The sequence below is a fragment of the Taudactylus pleione genome, unplaced genomic scaffold, assembly GCF_031769625.1.
Source record: "Taudactylus pleione unplaced genomic scaffold, aTauple2 ptg001314l, whole genome shotgun sequence".
Classification (NCBI taxonomy): Eukaryota; Metazoa; Chordata; class Amphibia; order Anura; family Myobatrachidae; genus Taudactylus; species Taudactylus pleione.
Window position 1 is genome coordinate 6,218,736 of NW_028285714.1, and position 23,025 is coordinate 6,241,760.

The following is a 23,025-nucleotide window of genomic DNA, read 5'->3' on the forward strand; positions in this document are numbered from 1 at the left end:
GCAGCAGCGACAAGCGTGCGTCTGTCTGTTAAAGTGTGGTGTAACCCTCAAAGTGTGCTCCACAAACAATAAAAATATTCTTTTTTTTTTTCTGTCTTTGTGAATTGTGTGGGCTGTAGCCGCACTTGAATCCTGAATGCAGCAGCGACAAGCGTGCGTCTGTCTGTTAAAGGATTACATCGGTGACAGCATCCATGTAGGCATGTCAGACAGTCCGTACCTGTACTGGCAGGAAAAAGAAGCAATTTGGAGGTCCCTGTACAAACTGGCTCTATTTTACCTGAGTTGCCCCCCCTCCAGTGTGTACTCCGAAAGAGTGTTTAGTGCAGCCGGGAACCTTGTCAGTGAAAGGCGTAGGAGGTTGCTTCCACAAAATGTGGAGAAGATGATGTTCATAAAATGAATTATCAACTCTTCCAGGGAGACCAGCCTCCAGAACGTACAGAGGGACCTGTGGTTCCAGCAGGGACGAATTAATACTCTGTGAGGATGAGGATGTACACACTGAAGTGGGTGAGGAATCGGTGGATGAGGAGGATGAGGATGACATCTTGCCTCCGTAGAGCCAGTTTGTGCAGGGACAGATAAATTGCCCGCTTGTTTTGTGGGGGCCCAAATGAACCAATCATTTCAGCCACAGTTGTGTGGCAGACCCTGGCACTGAAATGATTGGTTTGTTAAAGTGTGCATGTCCTGTTTTTACATCATAAGGGTGGGTGGGAGGGCCCAAGGACAATTCCATCTTGCACCTCTTTTTTTTCTTTGTATTATGTACAGTTTGGGGCCTAGTTTTTCAATGCCATCCTGTCTGCCACTGCAGTTTCACGCCTAGATGGGTCACGTGTTTGTGCCGCCCACTCGTGTCGCTTAGCATAGTCATCCAGCTACCTCGGTGCAACCTTTTGGACATAAAAACACTATTGTGAGGTGTGAGGTATTCAGAATAGACTGGAAATGAGTGGAAATTAAGGTTATTGAGGTTAATAATAGCATAGGAGCAGAAAAACCTACAAATTCTGTGATTTTAGCTGTTTTTAAGCTTTTTTTCAAAAAAATACAGATCCAAAACACAAAACCCAGAACCCAAAACACGGAAGGGTGGTTTTGGCAAAACCAATCCAGATCCAAAACACGAAGAAAGATCCAGATCCAAAACACGAAAAGTGGCCGGTGCACACCCCTAATATATATATATATATATGTATCTCAGAAATGACCCTCATTGAATACAACTGCTTTATTGGGGGTGGGGGAGTGTTGTGTAGCTTTGCCTAGGGCGCCTGTGAACCTCGCACCGGCCCTGCTGAGCAGTCCCCTGATACAAAGGTGCATCTGAATCCTGCTGCACCAAATGAACAACTGAAGGCCTGTGGCTGGTGATGGGGTATATATGGGGAGGGCCCGAGGCATTCTGGGAGCTGAAAGCTTTACCTGTTTGGTTCTTGGATCTCCCCAACTACATTACCCCATGGTATCCCTGTGGTTCCCTATGGACCCTGAAGAAGAAAGAATCTGTCTATACTTACCAATCAACAAACACATTCTGCACCATAATTTTTTATTCAGAATCCTTACTATGTCCTACATCTCCACTCCTCATTAATTGTTCAGCTTAGTGGTATGGACAACAACACCACTTTACTTCATCAAAAAAAAATTCTAGAAATGTAATCTACCACATAACATTCCAAAATAAACTATTACAAAGTAACTTACAAAACATACAGTATGTATTTATTCACAGTGGATGATAGTCATCAGGCAGGCCCTACTGCGCTAGTTAAGGAGCCAGCCTCAGAGGAGATGTTCATTCTGAATCTCACTGAAATCCCGGCCGCCTAGGCAGCCAACTCCAGCTGCACAACTCAGCCTTACACCTTTAATTGCTACAAAGGAAAAACAATTTTGGGCCTCCTGAGCAGCACAGCAAGCCACGAACCAGGAGATGTTAAAAAAGAAGTCAACACCATGCAAAAGATGTGCACAGTAATAAATAGCTATAACAATGAAAATTTACGAATAATAGAGGCACATTTGGCTACCCAACAAAGAGTGGTTATCAATTAGTTTTGCATCCGCGTTAAAGTTTTGCCTGCCCGACTTTCCGCCTACATCATGTGTTTTGGATGCGGAAACTTATCGTGTGTGCCCCCACTATTCACCCTGTTCAATTCCAAACCACATGAAATGGCAAGCCGCGAAGTTGAAACAGGCGGTAAGTGCTGTCAGAAATGGGGAAATCAGCCTGAACTCCCCAAAAAGATACACTAACATTGGGGATTAATGTAGATGTGCTCGAATAACCCTAGTAAACCTATTTGGGGTACTTAACTTGTTTCAATAGCTTCTTATTAGCGTCTTTGCACAAGTGGTGAAGAATGGCATTATGCAGTATTTTTTGGTGAAAATAAGAAGTCCTGTCAAATTTGGGGTATGGGAAAACGGGTGCTAGCATATTTTAAAGTCTCTAATGTGAAGTAAAAAAAAACATGAAAAATGCACATGTTGCAAGCACTTGCAATCAAAAAAATACTTGACCCATCCTTGCAGACCCCCAAAAAGTCTTTTTTTGCTAGTTTTTATGTTTGTACCCCCCACTTTTTAATTTTTCGCCCCCAAAATGAAAGTACTTCTTTGGGGTGTTATTAAAAAAAAAATCAGATTTTTTATTACACAGTTGTCTTTTTTTGGCATTACCAAGGGTATACCAAGAGTGGTTTCCCCACCTTTGCACCCCAAAATAAAAATGTTGCACTTCTTTTCAACTTCTATTCAGAGGTATATCTTTTTCACCCATTACATTGCATTGACTTTCCGCATACGCAGAAAAGTAGGTGTAATTGAATATGGAGATAAGTTTCCACCATGCAAAAAGCCGAGATCAGTGATACTTTTCCGTGGATCTCGGCTTTTTGCTTCTAATTGAATATGGCCCAAAGTGTGGTCCGCTTAATGAAATCACAAGCCCAAGCTATTAGTGAACTAAATACCAGAATTTTACTATTAGCAAACAATATGGTTGCACAACAAAAAGCAAGTAGAAGCAGCAGTTCTGGGGTCCAAACACCCCTATTTCCACACCACCAATATGCTCTAGTCGAAGGCATTGTGAAAGTGCCTCAATGACCGGAGGCCAGAGCAGCTCCAGAGGGTGGGGGGGTAAAGAATAATATTTGCCATCATTGGTGTCAAGTTAATGTATCTAAAAATAAAAATTGGTTTATGTTTTATTTGTTTTATTTTATATGTGAGCTTGTATGGCTGGCTGTGCTTCCTATTTAGTATCCCAAAGGAGTTTTTCAGATCAAATATACCCTCGCAGGTAAGAATAGCCCCAGCTCTCACCTCTAAGTGCTTGTGAGGCTAATTGTCCTGATTCAGCAGCACCATGGAGTCCTTGCTAGGTGTTGCCATAATATCCTGCCTCTACAAGCCGGTATGAAGTCAATCAAACATGTTGCCAGGTCCCATCTGAAAGTGGTGTCTCCAGAATAGAGTGTGTCAATAAGTCGACATTAGCATACCAGTCACAATTAAAACAGGTAGTCACTGATGCATTTCACTCCGATTAGAAATTTTATCAAAGAGCTGTTTGATACTAAATTAGAAGTACAGCCAGCAGAATGCTGTCCCAGTTCCTGATAACATTTTGAAACAAGAGACTTTTCACAGCAGGTACCCCTAAAACTCATATCACCTTACACCGTGTGTGGCAGATATCACAGTATACTTTGTTGCAAGTCCGATAATACTAAAGGACTGTGGGCCTGATTCAGAGCAGCTCGTAAGCGGCCGCTCGTTCGCTCAGAGCGATGTTCGCACAACTGTGCATGCATATGGGTTGTAATACGCATGCGCGAACCAGACATTGCGGTCGGAAATTATGTGCTCACAAAATAGCGAATGCCTGCTAATTTGAGTGACAAAATGAGGTGTTTGTGGGTGGTAACAGGGGAAGGTGCTTGAAAACGGGAAGTGGAGATCCAAGCGCAGGCGTGCCAAAAGGTCAAAACGGGCATTTTAAGGGTGTGCATAATTAACAAAGCAGCGTCATCGACCACGTCACTTGGTTGTTTCTTAGCCTGAACTGGTCGCATGATTGCGGTAGGAAAATCCAACCACAAGCACTGCGAGCAGTTCAGATGCCTTTCGATGTACTCGATTAATCAAATAAATAGTGGAGATGAAGTAGGATGCAAGCGGCCAGGGGGCGTCTTTTCAAAATAGAGAGTGCATTTTTCGTTCGCTCACTATTTTTTAGACCGCAAAGAGCGAGCGCTCAATTTAAATAGCCGGCCCCTTTTTCTAAACGAGCGAGCGCAAATAGCGTCCGGCTCTGAATCAGGCCCTGTAATCCATAAATAAATGAACATAGCAAGGATTGCTTTGTTTTATAAATAAAAACCAATAACCTCTGGAACATATAATTTTTCAGGGATTCTGATTTTTTTATACCAACTTTTTTCGACAAAATTTGGATTAGCATTTTAAATATATGTAATTGGTGTTAGTAAACATTCTACTATTTTTTATTGTTTTTTATGTGCATTTTCTATATTATGTTTGATTATATACTGTTGAATCGTAAATAAACCTTTAGTACATTCCTGCCTATAAACCTCTAAGATTCACCTGCCTAGAACCTCTAAGACAAAACCTGCCTATACCTTCTAAAACCTCAAGATGTCGCTAATTAGCGCTGTGTTTAATTATACCATTAATAAAACTCTAAGACAGTTGAATAGCGGTCCAACACGCTAAAGATTATTATTCAGGTAAAAGTACAGATGTTACCATGCTATGATCTAACAATGAGCGCAAAATAAATTGTATAAACATTAGGTACAGTCAATACATACGCATGCGCTCTGGGACCAGTTACCGGCATCAATAATGAGACCTCCGTCGAACAGCATAACAGGAACACTGCAGACTGGCATCTTGTTTCAGAGCACTCACATATATACCCGTACTGGGAAAAGCAATACAATAGAATATGTTGGCAGGTTCTCATTGGTTCCTCTTCTTGCTTCTTCCGTTACGGTACAATTCATAGGTCAGTGCAAACACACAACCCAGCCTCCAACAACCTGATTGTGTCCACTTTCCCGCTGCATCATAAATCTAGTCTAAACTATGGCATACAACATTTCAAGAAGTTATTCTCTCTAAAATTCATATTTCATAGCCGCATGTTCTGATCTTCTCACCGATGCCACCGGAAAACTGTTGAAACAGAGTAGATCAGTACGGCACCAAACACAGTCCAATTGTCATTTACTAAGCCATAGTTACAGAAAACATTCATTTCTTTATATACTGACATTGCGTTTAACCCAAGTAATAATTATCCATTTTTGCGTTACGGGACCATTGCTTTTAAATGTATGTATGCGGGGAGAAACAGCACTGAATTGCATTTTGCGTCTGAGGGTCAGTGGGGCACTCAGTGAGCAGCACTAAGCTGGAAGGACATCTATGTGTGTGTGGCCATGCCAATATGATTTTGGGAAGGATCACTAAATAGCTGACTGTGTTCTGTTTAACATTGTGTGTATGAGTTGCAGGGAATTTTGCTACTTTTCAAATATAAGTCTGTGTGTGATATTATACATGTAAGTCCATGCATGATGGGCCACATGCACACGCACACATATATATATATATATACACACACAAGCACACATGTAATTTTCTGCTGTTTTTATACTGCAATTGCAAAATGTGTTTATACAGTGAATTTAGGCCCTGATTCAGAGCCGCTTGTTCTCAATCAGGGCCCTACTCCATTAAAATGGAGCATCCTCCTGGACGCTCGTATAGCTGTGGGTTACCACCCACAGCATATACGAGTGTGCAAAAAGATGGTCGCGATGGTCTTGATCATCGCGACCATCAGACTTGCGAGGGAAACCCTGCGGTCGGGTTTCCCAGCCGCAAGGCCGGAGTGATTTTGGCTCTATCAGAGCCAAAATCACTCCCACTGACATCACTAGTGATGTCAGTGGGGCCGGCTTCAGACGGTAGGTGTTCCCATGGGAACGCCTCCATCTGGCAGGCACGCCCCTGGCTCTCAACATCGACAGCATGCCCCCTTTGGTGCGAGACCCCGAGTGATGGAAAGCCCATCACTCACCGGGTCTTGCGCATGCGTACGACGGAGCTCCCTCCGTCGTGCGCATGCGCAGTGGGGAACATTGACCCACTTGCGAGCATACTGCTGCTCGTGAGTGGGTCTGAATGACCCCCTTAGTTCTCATACAGGGTGGAGGCTCCCAGCAGTGCAGTCGGAGCCTCACTCTTTATTCTGCTTGTTTTGGTTGTGGGGATGGACTCAATTGTGTAGCTCCATAGCTAGGCTACATTACAATTGCCACAGCTCATATATTCTTATGTAAAAATGCTCATAGCACCATGGTATATTGTGTCATGTTATGGTATAGGGATTTTCTCCAGGATGGGCTTTGTATAGGATTCCAAATGCTAATAAGTTAGTGTTTATGTGTTAAACACTGTCTGTATGCATTTGTGGGAAGGCTGACTATCTATTTTTTTTTACAAAATAGTGCTGTGAGATTTTATCATGTTGGGAAGTCATTTTTATGTGTGCTGAAAACTGTCGGTATGTGTTGGGGAAGATTATTAAAAAGCTGTTCATGTTACTTTTTAGCAACTTTGCGTTGTGAGTAGCAAAATTGCTACTTTTATCAATTTTGCACTGTGGATTGTGTACTATGTATTTTTGACAAAATGGCGCTTGTGTAAGGTTTCTTTTCTAAAATGGAGTCTTGCTGCCATTCACAAGATGGCGTCTTCCAGGTTTTCTAGATTGCAAACAGATTCTGTCTTACCCAATTATCCGGTTTCCACAATATTGATATAAAATGTCTTAAATACTGTATACAAATGCAGTGTCGAGCTGGAGCATGAAGGGCCCACCAGGGGAATGCAGTGGTAGGGGCTCATGCTTTGGGGTGAGGTCATTTACCACTGGGTACAAGGCCAGCCCCCACAGAGGCTTGGACAGACATTGAAGACCATGAAACTGACCATCTAATAGAGTAACAAACAATGTATATTTCAAGTGCCCAGTCTGAAACTTACATTAGAGCAAGTGGTGGGGCCCTCAGGCAGTGGGGCCCACTGGGGATTTCCCCTGTACCACTGTGGGCCAGTCCAACCCTGTACTAATGGCATCTTGAGTTATTTTCAGCCATCATAAGAGGTGATAAGCACAATTTAATTTAGTTTTGTTTAGTTTTGTGGCTTTTCATTGAAAGCTTTAGTGAGTATACACAACTCACTTGTTAGTTGCTGCTAATATTAATATTTTTCACGCATTCTATACTAGCGCCTAAATACATGTTTTATGTAAAATCTACTATGTGACTAAATCTAGGCCTTATATTGAGAAAATAACCATAAGTCTGTAATTTAAAAACGAATAAGATTGAAATATATATGTATGTAGTATTAGCTAAATGTGTTTTGTAAGTTAAACATGCATGAGATTAAAAATATGATCTTTAAAATGTTTGCACAACATTGGTTTTAGAATAGCTTCATGTGTTACATACACACAACACATATTTTAGTTGAAACTTTGAAGCACTTTTCAGTTTTATCATCAATTGTTTGTGAGAATCTGATGACTATAGTAAAAGTTTATTATCAGTACATTGTAAAAAAGGAGTAATGGTAGATATAATTACCAATGTAGTGCTCACTGTATGACTTGCCTCCCTTAATCTGTACTCAAACTGTCGCCAGATGTTACTAACTCCACTGCTTTCTCACTGTCTTCTCCAGCAACATCATATGCAAAATGTTGTTCAACACAGATGTCATGGAGAAAACAGCAGCAAAACACAATTTGAGTCACCTTGGAGAGATTATATAGCAGAAGGTCACCCTATTTATCCAGCCAGTGAAACCAAGACTTTTGCACTCCAAAACATATTTCTATCACTGACTGTGTGACCTTATGTGCATGATTGTAATTGTGTTCAGCAGGAAAATCAGGCAGCGACAAAGGAGTTAGAAGCCAGCAGAAACAGCCATACCCCTCATCACCTAAAACACATAGATACTGTAGTGTAGATATAAATGTAGCTATAAAGTAGCCCAAAGGTTTGTGAGTTTGCATTACTGGGACAATGAAATAGTGACTTAACCAGCAGCCACCCCTCTGGCATTAGTCCGGCTTCAGATTAGTCTTAGAGGGATGACTGGCTGAGGATGAAGGAGTCATTCCATGTGCAAGGGTAACCCGCAACAACATTCATTATTTTGAGGTTTGCATCACAATCCACCTGCATGTTTGTGGAGTGCACATGATGTCTATTTAAATACATGTGCTGTTTTTCCCTAAGTGGTCTCAGCTGGACATCTGTGCAATCTATCACACCCTGAACATTAGGCACACAGTACCTGCAATGCGTTAGAAAGCTACCCTGACTGCATGCCACTGTGACTCTTGACTAGGGAAGCAGAAAGAGGCATCTACTTGAGGATGTAAATCCTTTAGTGCCTTAATGAGGTACCTGGAGAGGGTGTACTGGGAGACCTCTATCACTCTGCCACTGACTGACTGAAAACTGCCTTTAGCCAGAAATTGCAACACATCCATGAGTTTATGCAGGCCTGAAACAGAGTGTGAGTTCTCAGGGTCTAGTCTCCATTTTGTAAGGTTATACAGACTGAAAATTTTGTTACGATTGAGCCGTAACATCTGTATGACCTTGCCATCAGCCAATGCATTTAGGATCAAATGCCTCCTAAAGAAATGAGGCATGTGCAGCCTCTGCGGTACCTGCTTACCATGCTCAGTTTCATGACCCTGGTTTCTTCCTGTCTGGTGGCAGAGCCTCAGGTATCTCACAGCCCCCACAAGATCTCCATCCTGCACAGAAAACTCTGCCATGCTTTGTTTGTCTTTGTAACAGGAAAGAAGTGTATTGGCCACAGAATTGAGTTGTCAGTGATGGTTAAGTATGTTGTGAAACTCAAATTGAAAAAGGGGTTCCATTTGATATTTCTATTTGAGTTTGTTTTTTGCGGCCGATTTGCACTACGAAATTCCCAGGTCCTATTGATGTCTTTGCCAAAAGGCTAATGATTTGGATCAATGGTATATTTTTCCGAAAACATGTTATCATCCAAGTGTTTTTTTTGACCAAGTTTTCTTATTCGAATCGAACAAACTTGGCTGATTTCAGCATTTAGTAATTTATGAATATGCATTTCACGGCCGCTATACCCACATTCTTTTTCAATCAAGCTTTATAAATTTCCCCCTAAAAGGTCTGGAGCAGGGACTCAGCAAGTTTAAACCCCATGCTTTTGGTACTATGACATGCTAGCTATTACAGCAGACCAGGAATTGCCCAGCACATAAATCTCCAACATGGATGAAATACCAGAGCTACTTAACAGAAAGTTTAGACATATTTGGAATGGTAAATTAATGTAAAAATAACACAGATTTCCACTTTAACATGAATGAATTTTAATGAACATTACTTGTCAAAAATATGGCAGGTTACATGTGCATAGCATAACAAATAGACGGTCAACATAAGGCAAATTAAAGAAAAAGGTAATTTTACCAGTCAACTGCCCCCTCCCCATTGAACAAATTCAGATATTTTTGTTCCTGTTTTGTTTCTTCAGAGAAATTATGACCAACAGTGGCTTCAAGTGGGGTCCATATCTTTATCTCTTCTAATACAGTATCTCCTGATTTTCCTCCAATGTCAACTAAACCTTGCCTGTTTTTCCTTCTCAGATAATTGTGAACCACACAGCAAGCTAAAAACACATTTTATGTAGCGATAAATTGATGTTTGTGTGGAAAATTCTAAATGTAACTCATAATTCCAAAGACATTTTCCACCACATGTCTAGCACGGGAGAAAAGGTAGTTGAATATGTGCTTTTCAGGGGTAAAGGTAGTTGAATATGTGCTTTTCAGGGGATAATACCCCTTGGTATATTTGGTTGTAAAGCAAAGGCCTCATCTGCAACAAATACAAAACTAAACCCACAAATTGTTTGTGTAGAAGTTTGGAGCAGTGTCGTAACTAGGGAATTTGGAGCCCAGGGAAAGTGAAAAAATGGAGTCCCCACAAGTTTGTGTGCGCCCCAAATATGCGTGTCAAAAAATTGGGCATGGCCACATGCCACAAGGGGCGTTATCGGGGTGTCAACATGACACACCACCATTTCTCATCACTCTAGGAACATTTCTTTCCATTTCATATGCACCTTAATGCCCCCAGTAGTAGTGCCCCTCTTGTAATGCCCACGTAGTAGCACCCCTTATACAGTGCCCCCTGTAGTGGTCCCCCCTATGCAGTGCCCCTTATACAGTGCCCCCAGTAGTGGTCCCGCTTATGCAGTGCCCCTAGTAGTGCTCCCCTGTATGCAGTACCCCTTATACAGTGCCGCTAGTAGTGCTCCCCCCTTTACAATGCCCCAGTAGTGGTCCCCCCTATGCATTGCCCCTTACATATATAGAATAGACACACAAAAAATAAACACAACACTTACCTGAATCACCACTCCTGCAACAGCTGCCATCCATTCCTCTTATAACATAAAAAGATGTGTTCTAAAAATGAATTGGCGCTGGTGCACTAAAATATGAAATACAGTAATATTAGCAAGTGGAATAATACTTAAATTTGCAGTGATGTCAAATCCGGATCAGGTTTTGATTCATCGGTATTCACAATATTAATGAAGACATGTTATGAAAAGAATCAACAAGGACACGAAGGGTCTTAATAAAAGTCTATATACAGATAAGGTCTTATTATCAAAATGTATCAGAGGGAACGAGAATTTCAGTATTAAGTAATGCAGTCCTTAATACAAGGTGCATTCAACACTATGATTTCTCAGAGTGATTTACTATAACAACAGTGTACCCCACTCACAATAGTGAGGGGTGAGATTAGATGCATCAAGGTAGCTTTGTCTCATACAGCTGTGTGCAATATTTTCTCAGAACAGGTATGTAAATGAGGGCATACCCTACCCACTGTTGTCCGGTTACTCAATCCATGTATCATGGGTATCTTTAGAGGGGGAGGTTAATCAAAATTCCTTCCTCCCACTCTCTCCTTGAGTCAAGTCAAGAGATGATATAATACTCCAAAGTGCAGATTTTAACAAATTTTAAAGCCAAAACAAAACTCACTATAAAAAAATTACAAACTGTATGAACCCATATAGTGGACAATGTGGGAGATAGTAAAACTTAAAAAGATGTGGCATAAAGAGTCTGGTTCCCTAAATCCACCAATAAGATAATCTATAGGTGTCCACAACGGTATGCAGCAGTTCTACCCCTTTCACCAGCTAATTTTCATTTGCTAACAAATCTCTGTCAAGGCCTCCGCGCCCAGCTCTGGCTTTGGGTGCAACAGCTTATGACTCTCATTGGCAGCTAAAATAAACACACCACCACCAGGTAATATGAGTGTACTACCTGGGGCTGGCGGTGGTGTGTTTGTTAATGTTTAGTGCGGACTGGCTTGAAACCACTGTCCTGGACCACGGCTGGTGGCAACCCCCCTCCCCCCGTGCCCCGCCGGTCCATCAGTGCCTCGGGCACATGCCCTGTTCAACCCCCAGGTTAGGCCACTGGTTAGGAGGCATAATGTGCCCAGCTTGAGTTGGTTATGACATTTTGTTTATTCCAATACACGGCAATCAGAAACTTGACCATTTTTACCAATATCAACAAAAATAAACTCATAATTTGCATTCGCAATGGCCATGAGTATTATACTGTAAAATCATTTGTACTGTAGTTATAAAAGTATGAGCTACTGTTTGCTGGCTGCATAATGTGTACATGCTTACTATCTATAGTACCACAGTTAAGAAAATTCCACTTCTGGTCAAACTCTGCTGTAATCTCTTGCCATTCTGCAGATGTGGATGGAAACTTTTGGAACATAAAGCAAAATTAAAATTAATACTGTACAATATATGAATGTATTTCACAGCCAGCAGTTTTCATTGAGGAGCAAACAGCATCACAATCTCCTGCAAGGGAGGAACCCACTATACAAACACTCAGCATGCCAACCACTTGTCAAACCATGGCCACTATAGCATGAAAACATGCCCGCACATCTGGGGTTAGCCATGACTCAATAATACACATCATTCTAGAGTCGTGCAAAGATTTTTTTAAAATCCAACAGATGAATTTGATGCTTTTGGAATCACTATAGCTGCAGAAATGAGAAATTTAGATGTCAAATATAGGCAGGATGCTGAAAGACTAATACATGACATATGCTATAAGGCTAATAAAGGTGAGATAGAAGAGACCAGTACCATAACGTCAAGTGGGAAATACATGCAAACACATATGTACCGTACCAACAGCAACATACAATGAGGACATACTGTATAGACCAAATATACAGCAGCCAAGGCAGACATACTATCCACCTATATTAAGTAGCACACCTTCACCACAGGATCCTGGGGACAGTTATACAGTATTTATCAGCAATTACAGTATAGCTACCTATTTGTTTGTGTTTTTAAAACATTTTCATTGATAATATAAAGCAATAAATAATGACTGTTTACTGTGATATATTGACAGCAGTAAAGGTAATGTGTTTGAATTGAATTTGCACTTATTTTGTCCATTAAAGTGTATGTTTGGGAACACTGCTTCAGATCATTATTGCATGAATCATATGTTGTTTTAAAATTACCTTAAAATATTCTTCTCTCAGTGCTGCAAATAGAGCATCACAGGTATATGGGATTTCAAATCTTCAATAGACCTCCGAGTCACCAAAAACCTTATTGTTGCAAGTAGTCTTTGCTCAGGAGTGATAGCTGGTCTTAATTGAGTACACTTGCGTACCCTTGCTTTTTATGTATCTAGTGACAAGTTGCAAAAACTCAACAAAGTATTCATCACTCATCCTCAGATAATTTCTAAAGTCATCAGGGTAATTTTCATGAAATTGATACAACAAAGGCAAATGGGAGTTGGAATCTCTATCTAACAGCCATTCCTTGGACCAACAGCGCCTTCTCCCAAATATTCTCCTCTGAATGTCATTTAAAATAGTAATAGAGGCAACCACAAACACAGCACGCTCTTGCTTTTGCATGTAATACATTTTGACGACACAAAGCAAAAGAACTAGAGATGTGCGCCGACCCACATGTTTTGGTTTTGGATCTGGATTTGAATTTTTTTCCTTGGTGTCTGGATCTCCAATGGTTTTGGATCTGAATCTGGTTTTGAATTTTTTTCCTTGGTGTTTTGTTTTCGTGTTTTGGTTTTAGATCTGGATTTTTTCTTAAAAAATAAAAATAAACAGCTAAAATCACATAAAGTGTGCCTTTTTTTGTTCCTACAGTATTAATAACCTCAAAAACATTTATTTCCTGTCAATTTGGTTACGTCAAAGCTCACAATAATTATATTTTTCATCTAGTTAAAGGGCCAATAGGTTGCATCCAGCTTGCTGGCTCAAAACTGATTGATATAATTATTAATAGAGTTGAGGACTGTGCAAAGATGATGGTTGGGATACCCCTGAGGATTGAAGGCATGGGCCTTCATAGAGGACAAGGAAGTTGACGGCCTTGCATTATCATGATGACTGCTGGTGGCAGCTACAACATGTGGTTCTTGGCCTTGCTCTCCTGTCATGTCACAGCCCTCCATATTTTCTGCAGTCTTGAAGCAGTGTCACAAGCACCAATAGTGTAGCCAAGGTGCGGTTACAAAATTCACACCCAAGCAGTCGTGCGCACAAAGAAAAAAATTATACAAAAGATACAATTTTTTTTTTTAGTCCAGATCTTGCACCAAGAGCACAGATTGGTGACGACTGGAGTCAGGCAGCACTGGGTTGCATTGTCTGTCTTGTGTGGCTAAGCCTAACATGCACACACACACAGAAAATAAATAGACAAAAGACAATTTTTTTTTGGGGGGGGGGTTCAGGTAGAGAACTTGGGCCCAGAGCACAGATTGATGATGACTGAAGTCAGCCAGCACTAGGTTGCGTTGCAGACTTGCTAGATCTTGTGCAGCTAAGCCTAACAAGCACAGAAACACAGACAATTATTAGAAAAAAAGACAATTGATTTTCATTTTTTTTATGCTCCAGAACTTGGGCCCAGAGCAAAGATTGATCACTACTGGAGTCAGGCAGCACTAGCTTGCAACTTGCATTGCTGGCTGGATCTTGTGCAGTACTGCGGTTAAGCCTAATACGCACGCTCACACACACACAGGAAAATGTAAAAGACACTTTGATTTTTTTTATTTTTAGCATTACTGGAGTTTGGCTGGATCTTGTGCGGTACTGCGGTTAAGCCTAACATGCATGCGCATACACACACAGAAAAATATTAAAGACAATTTGATTTTTTTTTTACTATATATTTTTTTTTGGAGTCCAGAACTTGGGCCCAGATGGACACAGCACAAACCCAGATGTGTCAGCAGTTCTACACCAGCCCAGATGGCCACAGCAGACATGAAAAACATCAGCCCAGAATGGATCAGCAGCACCATCCCTGGACACAGCAGACAGCCCAGATGGATCAGCAGACAGCACAGTGACAGTGACAGCACTGTGACCAGAGACCAGAATTGATCAGCAGTCACCAGCCCAGGACACAGCAGATAGCACCAGCACCTCTCCCAGCCCTACACTACCCACCCTCCCTGTTCAGTCTCAACAGCAAGAGTGAAATGGCGTCCATCGCATTGTCCCTTATATACTACATTGATCATAGAGATGAAAGGTCCCGAACTGCGAGATTTTGTCTCTATGGTTTTGCCTCGATTTGAGAGATCCAAGTAAAGGGGGAACATCCAAGCATGCTTGGATCCGACTTGGTTATGCAAAATTTGGGTGGGTTCAGATCTATGTAAACTGAACCCGCTCATCTCTAAAAGGAACACATAGGAGCCTAGTCAATAAATAGAATGGAAATGATTATTATTTCCCAAAGACCTGACACAAATAACAGCCCACCTTTTTTAAAACCTGCTTTCTAGTCAAAACACACCATGATCCATGCCCCCGGCTAAAAAAAATTGGGTAGTGTGTGGGTAAAAATTATTTTTTTACTTTGAGCGATTCCATGAGAAATCATTGGATTTTTCAGAAACATTTATAAAGTATGTAACACAGGTATCAGGAACTTCCTGTAGCTGAATAATTGTCCGGATTGTCATCCCGATCAAAACATTTTGACAGTGTGTATCTAGCTTTAGTCTGACTTGACCATTCTGAGGCAGATTGTGACCATCATCGTCATTAACATACAACTTACACCCGAGTTTGAATACCCACAAGCTATGTCCCTGGAGACGCACTATTGCACTATCAATGGCCACCTTAGAAGCATTTTACATAAACAAAACTTTTTTTTTAGCTTGACCACATCTTTTATCTCCCTGCAACTTGCTGTCCCAGACCTTTGTTGCATGGAGTCCTGACTTTACCTTGTCTATAAATAAAATGCACACTCTGCAAGAAGATGCAGATGCACTGTACACTAAAAAAAGAACACGTTGCAGTCAATCAAATATGCAACTTACATTTATGTCCAACTCCAAATGAGATTATATATGTGAAGAAAGCAAATAATCATATTGTATTTGAGATATTGTTATCTGTTTAACGGAACAGTAATGAGTTCAATTGATGAAAACAAAAAGTTGGGGAATCTAAATTGTAAACAAAATGGAGGAGAATCTGAACTACAGTAATGTCTAGAAAAACTACATAGGAAAAATTAAGGGTACATTTCAAATTGTAAAGGTGCAGTTTCCATTTCTAGCAAGAAATTATTTGCTAACCTGCAATCCCACTTGTTGTTATTGTGAAAGTAGGATTTAATAGAAACCCTTTATGAATTATATGATTCTCTTTTAGGATAATGATTTTATTGATACTTGTGTCTATAAAAAATATATGTACTGTAGTAGCTTATGGGACTATGTTTAATCAAATATATAATAGCTTCAAGTAGGAGGTATCTCTGGCAGTCCATGCTGATCCGATGGTGAGTCAAGTCACAGTGGGCGCAACAAGCATTGAGAGTCAAGGAATAACCACACAGTTGGTTGTGGCTGATCCATCTTCTGCAGGATCTGGTGAGTATGTTGTTTCCCCCTGTGCAGCACTTCCCCCCATCCTCTGATGATTCCAGTGAATCTTACAGCTCCACTGAAAGGCCACGCAAGTTCATGGAGTATTTGGTGCAAAAGCTTAAGGGAAGCCCAAAGTGATCTAGTATACTGTCGGCAGCTAAGGTCCCGGATGTAGCAGAGGATATGGTTCATTGTGTGAAAATGGCTATACTTAGGGGACTAAGGGCCTGATTCAGACCCGGTCACAAGTGCTGTGCGCTCGCAACCGGGTCGATGGTAGGCCAGTGTGCATGCGCACGACAGAGCTGGCTCCATCGTGCGCATGCACGAGACCCGGATAGCGACGGGCAATCCATTACTCCGGGTCTCGAACCAAAGGGGGTGTGCTGTCGATGTTGATTGACAGCATGCCCCCTTTGGTGGGTGGGCCGGGGGCATGGCTGCCCAGACAAAGGCATTCCCATGGGAACTCCTACCATCTGGGGCCAGTCCCACTGACAACACAAGTGATGTCAGTGGAGAGCTTTCAGCTCTGTTAGCTCTCTGGGTCTTGCGGCAACGAGATCCTACCACAAGGGTCTCGTCGCAAGCCCAATGGTTGTGGTGGTCTTGACCATCGCAACCATCATCATGGCCACCCGGTATACCCACAGCTAAGCGAGTGGCCAGGAGGCCGTTCTGAAAATAAAAATGCCCGGCCCTGATTCAGAGCAAGCGCTCTGTCAGAGCGTCCGGCTCTGAATCAGGCCTTAAGATCAAAGATTAGGGAATGGATTAGAAAGGGTAAGTTTGTGGACATGTTCGCCATTACAGCTGTTAGTAAAAAACGTGTTGGACAAGGCGAAGTCCACCAGGGTAGCTGTGAAGGAAGCTTGCCATTCACACCTACATTGGTTAGTGGGCATGTACGTCTTTGCAGTCTGTTAATTAGAAACCCAGCTGGGGGAGTACATGAACATGCTGAAATACATGCTATTGGTCTATGACATGTATACATTGGCAAAGGGGAAAGCATGGAATCAATACGATGAGATGTTCAGGAAGAATCAATAGAGTCAGGCAGTATTTCAATTCAACTTCAAGGATGTTGGGTCTATCAGTGGACCAAGATGCCCATTTCTAAGGTGTCTCAGAAGCAGCCCTTTCTGACCCACCCCGGCCCCTCAGGCACCGGCCGCAGTTAGTGCTTTGCATTTAACAATGCTCAATGCAACAATAGAGCAGAATGTAGATACCAGCATATCCCCAAGCTGTATGGTAGAATGCACCCAGCCAAGGAGTGCAACCATATTGGGTATGCAGGAGCTAGTTGGGGGAACACCATAATGAACAGTGAGAGGGTGTTAAGTAAGGGACCCTCACAAATTAATTTGGTTGAGTCATTTTCCTCTCAGGAAGGAGGATGTATTTTTATAAATTGGTTTTATGGATGGTTTTTGTTTGCCTTTATCTCATGATATCTGCATATTCTCCAATCTGAGGTCAGGGTTGGACCACCCTGAAGTGGTCAGATGTAAGGTAGAGGCAGAGTTTTGATTGGGCAGCATGTGTTGCGCTTTCTTGTCTCTCCCTCTGAAGGATTAATGTATCTACCAAAACCCTCATACAATCATTGGTCATCTCCAGATTGGACTACTGTAACCTTCTCCTATCTGGCCTCCCCAAATCCCATCTCTCTCCTCTCCAGTCTATCCTTAATGCTGCTGCTCGGCTCATCTTCCTCTCAAAATGCTCTGCAACTGCCTCCCATCTCCTACAAGCCCTCCACTGGCTCCCCTTCCCATTTAGAACCCAATTTATGGTTGTCACGCTCACTTACAAAGCCCTCAGCCATTCCTCTCCCACTTACATCTCTGATCTCATCTCCCTTCACTCTCCTGTCCACCCTCTTCGTTCAACAAATGCATGCCGCCTTTCATGCCAGCTGATTACTTCCTCCCACTCCCGCCTCCAAGATTTTGCCCGTGCTGCTCCCCACCTTTGGAACTCTCTCCCGCTTCCCTTCAGACTCTCCACCTCCCTACAATCCTTCAAATGGGCTCTCAAGACCCACTGTTTCATCAAAGCCTTCCAGCTCTCATCTAAACTTGCTGCTACATACTCCTTCCTCCCTGCCTACCCCATCTGTGTCATTCCTGTTTGTCTGTCCCTCCCCCATAGAATGTAAGCTCCTTTGAGCAGGGCCCTCTAGCCTCTTGTCCATCTCCTTACTATACCTTCATCTACTTCTTACTCTCTACCAGGGCACCTAACACTTGATTGCTTTGCATTGTTGCTTATCTGGGTGTAATGGTCGTGAATGTAGCAATGTATATTATCCATGTCCTGTAATGTATTGTATTGTACTGTACTGTAAGTCACTGTAAATCAATCTATTTGTTTATGTACTTTGTAAGGCGCTGCAGAGAACTTGTGGCGCCATATAAATAAACGATAATAATAATAATAATAATAATAATAATAATAATAATAATAATAATAATAATAATAATAATAATCTTGCCTTTGGGGGTAGAACCAAAGAAGGGTGTGGGAAAGTTCTGGTTGATCAAACATATTTTGTACCCAGAAGGGGGGTTGGTCAATGACGCGTTAGAACCAGCGGATTTCTAAGTGGTTTACCAATCATTCGAACAGGCCCTAGAGATAGTGCAGGGTGGGCATTGCTTCCCAAACTGGATATTAAATCTGCCTTCCAATTGCTGCCATTTCATCCCAACTCTTTTAAATATATGGGTTTTAAGATAGCAGTGAGCTATTATGTGGACAAGTGTCTACCAATGGGTTGTTATTTTTCGTGTTCCATCTTTGAGTGCTTTAGCTCATTTTTTGCAATGGTATGTGCAGGCGGGTATAGGTCAGCGAGGGTTCGCCCATTACCTAGATGGTTTTTTATTAGTGGGGCCAGTTGGTAGTTCAGTTTGAGGGGACATGCTTTAATTGCTGCAAGCATTTTTTTGCCATTCTGGGCATGCTATGTGATCATGAAAAGACAGAAGGCCCTGTATGTGCCTGTACTATCTGGGGATAGAAGTAGATACTCTGCTAGATCTATGCCGATTATCATTGGACAAGGTTTGTCAGTTAGGGGAGTTGTTTGAGTCCTTTGTTTTAGCAAAAAAGGTGTACCTAAAGCAGTTACAGTAGCTTTTGGGCCTTCTAAATTTCACTTGAAGAGTTATACCTCTGGGTATGATTTTCTGTTGTCAGTTAGAACATGCCACCAAGGGGGTTAAGAAGTCTCATCACCTTATGTGCATATTGCAAGACTTGAGAGAGGATCTGCACACATGGATGATGTTTCTGTGGTACTTTAATGGTCTTTATATATGGCTGCCTGCACCGGTGGCCAATTCTAAACTTCAGTTATTTACAGATGCATCCAGTTCCTTGGGTTTCTGGGCATTTTTAGAGGGCAAATGGCGCACAGAAGCTTGATCTGATTCTTGTAGGCAGCAGGGATTAACTGCAAGCATGCTGCTTTTGGAGCTCTTACCAATGGTTGCTGTGGTTGAGCTGTGGGCTAGGAAGCTTAACAACAGGAGGACTGTGTTCTGGTGCGATAACCTGGGCATCGTGCATGCTATCAATAATCAAAGGGTTGAGTCTGCTCTGGATTTATGTTTATTGAGGCACTTAACCCTTATGTTTTTCCACATTCCGGGTGTGGAAAATGAGATAGCCGATGCGTTTTCTCATTTTCAATGGTATAGGTTTCGGGAGCTGGCTCCTTTTACTAGTACGCTAAGTTCAGCCTGTTCTGCCATGTCTAGCAGTTTGTCATGCCAGTATTGAAGGACTTGCATTGATGTTGTTGGCCCAGAGTATGCTGAGAATGTGTTCAACAACTTGGAGTGATTGGCAGGGTTCCCTAGCCTCCAAGAAAGAGGGAGGTAAGCCAATTCACTATATGTTAGAATTTGTTGGTATTGGCACAAGCTGGGCTGTTCCATAGCAGCAATGTCGGCAGCTCGGTCCCGCATTTCTTATTTTTTGAGGTTGCATGGTATGGTAGACCCAACCAAATAATTTTTGTTAGCTAAATCGTTGAGGGGGTTGGGCAAAGGAATGCATCATTCCAAGGGATTTGCAGAGGCCTGTTGATCCAACCCTCATAAAGGATATGATAGTTGCAGTTTCGGTGGGTAGCAATGGGTGATTATGAAGTGTCACTTTTCAGTTTAGCATTCTCCTTAGGTTATTTCTGGGCATTTAGGATTGGTAAGCTGGTGCCGGTTAATAAATGTTCTACATCGTCTGGTTTGCTGTTCATTAATGTAGAACAGAGAGTAATGCACACGCACTCAGCAGTGTCTCTCCTACTGTATGTCATATATAAATAGACCATCTAAAATAAAATGTTTTTTAAAATATTATCATGTTAGTTCACAACAAAGGCATATGAAATAAAATTAACCATTAAACTCTCATCTCTAATATGTCAAAGTCAGCCTGACTATATTAATTACATGATTATCTTACAAAATGAAGCAATGGCATAGCAATAGCTTGGGATATAATCAGTGCAGCCTACATTTCACAGAATAGAAAAAGAGAATTAGTGATATTGAAGTACTGTATCTATAAGATTATGGGTAAACATATACTTTAATAAATTTTTAGATATAGACAGGCTGCATTTAGACTTGGTGCAACAGTAACCTCCATAGTGCTAACACAAGGAACACAATACCTCCAACATGCGTTAAGCCCAAATCATTGTCACTGAGTTCAGCTTAATGAATTTCCACAATGTCTTCCATTGGTGGTAGATATAGGGCAACATTGACAAAGTTAAGTAGTGTGATTTAAGGGTAATATAGCCAATCAGGAGTGTGGCCCATATTTATGTGGTATGGCTGTAACTGTGTGGTTGTGTCAGTCTATATAGATTAATGCTGATAAAAGGGGACCGCAACAAATGATTGGCCTATGCCTGGACCAATCATCTTGTCAGTTCACCTCACAGCCTCATCTGAATATGGATAGAGGAAGTAACAGCTATATAATATTGGTTGCTGTGGTAATAATAAAGCCTTATTATTATCAAGTTAGTATATGGAGAAGAAGAGCAATGTGTTATGGGGGATCCCTAGTTATGTAGCTAAACAGCCTCTAAAGTTTCCTGTATAGTTAAAGTGGCTGGCTTTGTGGTCATTTATAGTTACTACAGATAAGCAGAGGAAGCAAATAATGATTTAGATCCTGGATGCTATAGTAGAGTATGATATTGTCCTAGAATGCAATGGATAATATAAAGCAGACAGGTTTAGGGGATTTGGTGGTTGAAATGAACAGCACAAAGAAATCTGGAACTTGCAGACTAATGATGATTTAGCAAATATAATAAATGCAGATGATACAACACACTGAGATGAACACAGCAGGTTACCAGACATATACAGATTTATAAGCAAAGAGAACTTGAATTAAGTAATGCAGGAATAAGCCAGGAACAGGAGACTAGACTTGAACCAAGCAGAATCACTTGAAGTTCTTACATGGAGAGCAGACACAGTGGTTCTGACATGCCACTTCAAACACATGGGAAATTAACCTGATAATCTGACTTGATGACCAGGCAGTGAACACATACTGTAGTAGAGCAGAAATAAATAACAAGTTCCAGGTGCAGCCCACATCTGCTTAATAGGCAATTAGTCTAAGAAAGCAAAGCATATACTCTGAGGTGTACTGAAGGCACCACCAGAGAAAGTGACACCACTGGCGGAGAAGAGGAACTGCATGGAATGTGACAATTAAACAGCTGCCATCACTGTAATAATAAAATCATTGCTCCTATCTTATTAGTGGAGGAAGGAGGCTATCAGTATAATAAAGAAAAGCCATAATTTTGCTGCTAATTGGCCTTAAGCAAATTGCTCATGGTAGTAGCCGATACTGCTGGATCATGCCATTAGTGGAGAGGGAGGGGGACTATAGTCTATTGCTGAAAATTAATGTTACTGTTTAGTGAGATTACTAATTTATATTGACTAAAATTGCTGAATTCGGTAAATAACACTACAGTGTGATGAAATTTCCTGAGAAAACAGTCGTTATATTTAAATTTTATATGGCAGAGATAATTGTACTCAGTTACTGACAGTTGTTTACTAAGAGACAGTCTTCTGTTAAATTTGTCAAATCGTGTACCCAGTCATATCCAAGAATAAAGCTTATGATGAAAAATAGTGCATTGTGCTAGGGTTCACCTGCCCTTATGTTGCATATTAAAAAAGGTATACACAGTTTAACAAACAAAGACCTTCAGTGACAGGGATTACCACTTATGTGGATAAAATGCTAGGTTTGTTTGGACCCCCACAAAAGAAAACATTTTAGTGGTTTGGTTAAACCAAGCTACCAATGTGTTTAAGTTGAATATGTCATCATCCTCACTCCCATTACTGTTCTTAATAACATTATAGTACTGTACATTATGATAAACATCAGTTTTTGCAATTATTTTGGAAGTGGCCTCTTACACCAATCACTTACAAGGTTCCAGACTGTGCTAACATTCCTTCAAGTACACACTGGAGGGTGAGCAGCTTAAGTAAATCAAATATAGTTTGTATTGTACAATGCACTCTAATTTGATTTATTTTCCTCCCAGCATTCAAATCAACTGTGTGATTTGCTAATTTGTACATTATCATCAAATTAATCCTACACCATTAATTGATGTTTACTGTATAAGATTGAATCATGGTAGAGGTGTCACTGTAGCTAGGAAATTCTTTTAAGCCTGCCCAGATGTTATAATGTTTAAGGTCTCTTAGAAAAAGGTCATTTTTGTTCCTGACCATATCATATTTCAGGTAAAACTGAAGCAGGAGACACCATGTCATGTGCCA